The sequence below is a fragment of the Chinchilla lanigera genome, unplaced genomic scaffold (assembly GCF_000276665.1).
Source record: "Chinchilla lanigera isolate Chin_1 unplaced genomic scaffold, ChiLan1.0 scaffold00038, whole genome shotgun sequence".
Classification (NCBI taxonomy): domain Eukaryota; kingdom Metazoa; phylum Chordata; class Mammalia; order Rodentia; family Chinchillidae; genus Chinchilla; species Chinchilla lanigera.
Window position 1 is genome coordinate 20,477,352 of NW_004955439.1, and position 5,150 is coordinate 20,482,501.

Sequence of the window (5,150 nt, forward strand, 5' to 3'; positions counted from 1 at the left end):
TCTGGTGCGGGCCCGGCGAGGCAGCGCCGCGGGCCGAACCCGCGGGGACGAGGCGGAGCACGGGCCCGGTCCGAGATCGCGAGGGACCGGCACCGCCTCCGGCCTGGCGCGGAGCTCCTTTTGGTCCCGCCAGCAGCATGCCCTGAGATCCGCTCCGGGCCAGGGTCCGCAGGAAGAAAGTTCCAGGATCCGCCAGCCGCTCGGGGGCTCCTCGGACGCGGTTGCGGGGCAGCACGTGAAGACTGAGGGCACGCGCACAGAGGGTCGCAGGCTCCAACCTCCTCCTGCGCTGCACTTGCAGAGACCGCTCAGCGCACCCTGGTCCAGGCCGACGGCTCCCAGCACAGCAGCTGCCACCTGCACTGGCCATAGCAGGGCTGGAACTCTGCAGGATTTGGACGACATCTCGGGGACTGTCCAACATGCCAGTAGGGCAGCGTGGCAACTCACAAAGTTAAGCACTTCACGCGAACCCCACTAGATTTCCTTTTTCTATGGGTTGTCCCACTTACTCCCAGCCTGAGTTGCCCGCAAAGGGTAGCTGGGTGGCTTGGATCCATGTTTCGCCCTTCTTTATTGGCCCCAGAGATCCTCACGGCCCTGAGGGATCCCCACTTGGGGGACTCTGCTCCCACCTAGGCGGCTAGGCCGGTGCAGGGTCACTTGGCCTGGCCGGGTACCCTCTTTAAGGATGTAGCTCTGGCTGTGGCCATCGCCCTGTACTGCACACTGCAGTCGCTGGGCAGGCCCAGCCTGAAGTGCTGTTCAGAACACTTTCACTGCTCTTTCCCGCTCCCACTCCACAACTATCTGCCCACATTCTGCTCTCAGCTCAGTTTTTTTAAAGGTCCGCAGAGGCCAGTGCACAGGTTTACCTCCCCTTCCTCTTTGCTTAAGTGCCAGTGGGCCTCATCAGTCCCTAACTTAAGGACCATTTAATTGGCTAGGCCCAGTTTTCCCATCTGTCAAATGAGTCTCATGTACTCACTCAGTCACATGAGGTCTGAATAGTTTAATAGGTGACAGCTAAAACCTGGCAGAAAAGCACATATGTGCCATGCACATTATAAGCGCCAACTCTAACTACTGTCACTCTTGCTGCAAGTTGACACCAGACTTGTTGGATTGGCTCAGGGATTACAGACACTGTGCTGCGAAATACCCCTGATGGTGTGGGACACACAGTGTGACTCATTAAATAATGCTCACCACCCCAACCCCGCCTGATGAGGATTTTACCTGCCTGCTAGACCCGACTCAATCTATCCTCCAAGCAGCTCCTCCTGCTGTGCTGTCGTTTGGTGTCACTGTGTTCTTCCTGGCCCCAGACTCAGAATCTCAGTATCATCCCTTCCTCAGGCTTTCATTCAAACATCACCAGGGGAGGGAGCGCCCATCCTGTCATCACCGCTGTTACCACCACCGCCGCCTGGAAGATACGCGCACCCGCAAGCACATCCCCCAGCTCCCTTTCCTGCCTTGTGTCCAAAGCACTGTATGATTTTAGTCATTCGTTTATTTGTCACACAGTTGTTTATGTGCCCTATCTGTGTGTCTCCACTCCAACTCAGTTCCTGGAGGACAGGTTTGGTCTGGTTCGCCACCACCTGGCACACTGCTGGTACCTAGCTCTTGCTCAGTCAGTGTTTGTGGCATCAATGCAGACTTTTGACCCCACACATGTACATTCACACATGTCCCCTGCGATTTTTGTACATCCTCTTCCTGTCTGTGGCCCAGTGCCTCCCAGCTAGCCAATTCCCCTGGGATCTTGCCTGCAACCATGGCCTCACAACTGGCTCTCGAAGAGCTGCTCAGAGATGCGGCCTTTAGCAGCTCACCTTGTTTTCCCAGTTCAGTCCTCATTTCTCACCTCTCTTTCAGTCTAACCTGGGTCCCTCATCAAATTATCACCTCATGGGCAGCCAAGCAGAGCTACTTGCTAATCCTCAAATTCTTGAATTTTCCTCAATCTGTGCCAATGGACATGAAGTTCCCTCTTCCTAGAATGTCGCCTTCCCACCCCAGCCTGCTCACTCCAGCAAGCCTGGTTCTGATGCCAGCACCTCTCCCAGAAGAAGCCTTTTGTCTGGCCCAGCCACTTGACTTTATTATTAATACCAGCATATGTGTGCAGTGTATAATGTCCACTCCTGTGTGGAGCTGGCGCATGTACATAGCACATCTTCATTCCTCTTTCATCTCCTTCCCTCCCCTTCATTCTCCCTCCAGCTCTTGATCCCCTTCCTGTTTGAGAAAGAACTATTCCTCTACTTCCAATTACCTTTTATTTTGCTCTTTATTTATAATTTGCGTTTCTCATATAATAGAATTTGTGCAATATTTAAGCTTGTGTCTGATTTATTTTGGTCTCCAAGGTACACCCATTTCCCTACAAATGACTCAAATTTATCCCTCTTTATGGTAGAGTAGTACTCCATTGTGTATAAATATACTTTTTCTTTATCCACTCATCTGTTGATGGGCATATAGGCATTTCCAAGATTTAGCTAGTATGAATTGTGCTGTTCTAAACAAGAGTATGCGTGTTTTACTGTGATACAAAGACTTCAACTCTTTCAGGAAATACCTAGAAAGGGAATAACTTAGTCAAATGGAATTTCTATTTTAATTTTTTGAGGCCTCTCCATACTAATTTCCATGGTTCTTATGCCAGTTTACATTCCCACCAACAATACAGAAGACAGCCTCCCATGCCTGCAACCTCACCAGGTTCATAGAGCCAGCTGCTGTCCTATAAATGTGCGCCTTGTAAAGGTAATCATATAAAGGTAATGGTGAAGATAACATGGTAGACAAGGAATGCAGAAAATTTTAAGGAAAGTTAAGTGCACAATAACAACTAGTTAAAAGTCAGATCTAAGCCAGGAATGGTGGCACATGCCTGTAATGTCTACACTTTCGGAGACTGAGACAGGAGCATCATAAGTTTTAACCTAGCCTGGGCAAATTACCAAGAACCTGTCTCAAAAGGAAAGAAAAAGAGAGAATAGCCTTTCACCCTACTCCTAACATAGCAAAGAACCTTCTTACAGAATTTCTTTACATTGTTATTTGTGTTGTGGTTGTCATGTATTTTTATTTTAATTGTCCTTTTAAAAAAGTAACTTGAATATGTAGATGAGTAAATGGTGTTTACGAAGTTGCTAAGAGCCCAGACTTTGGAGCTGAACCCACTGGGTTCAGTGCCTTGGTCTTCATTATTGTTGAGGTATTTTGTTTGTTTGTTTGTTTTTTGTTTTTTTTTTTTTTTTTGTACTGGGAATAAAACTCAGGATCTTGCGCTTGCCAGACAGGCACTGTGCCGCTGAGCTCCCCCCACCTAGCCCCTGGTCATTATTGTTGAATGATCCTTTGCAATTTTTTTTTTTTTTTTTTTTTTGGAACAGGGCTTCACTAAACTGATCAGTCTGGGCTCAAACTTGCCATCTTCCTGTCTCAGCCTCTCAGACTGGCCTTCTCAATTTTAATGCAAATCACTTAGATCACTACTTGAAACATACATGCTATGTAAGAGTCAGCTATTAATAAAGGTAGTGATTTTTAAAGTACCATCCACTACCAGAATTAATGTGTCACCCTACTATGTTTGCTGTAGATATACTGTTACAAAGTGGTACTGTCTCACAGACACAATTGGAGTCTCCCTCCTACCCACTTAACCCTTACCTCATGCCGTAGTCGCTTTTCTCATTACTGAGACAAAACACTGGCCACCCAAAGTTAAAGGAGGAAGGATTTACTTTGGCTCACAGTTTGTAGAGGTTTCAGTCTATAGTTGGCTGGTGTCAAGATAGAATGAATACAAAGGGCCATCACAGAGGAGAAACAGTTTGTGGTATGACAGACAAGAGCAGCAAAAGCAGCAAAAGCAGCAGCTGCTACAGCAGCCTGCCTCTCCCTTTTACCCCTTTTAGGGTCCCCACTTTTAGGTGGTATCACCCATACTCAGGGTGGGCCTTCCCATTATCCACACCAGAACTATGCTAACCCAATTGGTGGACTAATTTAGTAATCACACACTCTTGATCCAGCCACCACTGAAAAGCCCCATCTATGACACATGAAGCTTTGGGAAGACATCTAGATACAAGCCATAGAATCCCAGTCTCTTCTCTTCCTTCCCAAGGCAGTCATCAGGCCCATGCCTTAGAAGAAGAGCCTGAGGAATGGGATCAGGGGCATTGAGTAAGGAATCCTGGAGCTCCCAGTGTGGGTGGGATGAGGGCACTGGGCTTTGAGTGGACACAACCCTTTGGCCCAGGGGCAAGAGGAACAGACAGAGTGGGACCCCTGATGACCCTGGACCTCTCTTGCCCATGTTTAATTAGCATGTTTTTTACCTTTCTTCCTGTCTGTATTTTAATCCTTTTAACTCATAGGAATTGCCACACAAAGTAGATATTATTTGGAGTGTTGAAAATTTAAATAAATGGTACCATACTCTACATATTTTTCTGTCACTTCTTTTTTTTCACTCCACGGTATATTTTTGAAACCTATTTGTCTTGGTAAATAGAGAGACAACTGACTTACTCAGACTAACAGTTCATCATTCTACTGAAAGGCTGTAATGCAAGTTTTCCACTCCTTTATTGAGGGACATACAACTGGTTTTAATTTTTCACAATTCTAAGTTGTGAAACAATTACAATTCACAATTCTAAGTTGTGAAACAATTACAATTACCTATTAAAAATTCTCTTATATTCTACAAGAATTGATCTAAGGTAAATGCCTGGAAATAGACTAGCTAGACTGTAGAGTGCATGCACTTTGAATGTTATTAAATATTGCCAAATTGCTTTTCAGACAGTTGGAACCAATTTACATCCTGCTACCAACACATGAGATTATCCATATTCATGCCAACATTTGGTCTTGCTAGACTCAAATAGTTTAGCATATTCTAAAGATATAAAAAGCAATCTCATAATTTGTGTTATATGTCCTTGGTTTAGTCAGATTTCATGCCTTTTATGTATTTATTTATCATCCAAGTTTTATTTTCTGCTAGTTGCATGTCCTATCCTGTGCTATGTTGTTTTTGTTATTTGTGGGGGTTTTATAGGACATGGAGGAAATTATTTCTATATTTGTGTAGTTTGCTCACTTTTCAATTATATATA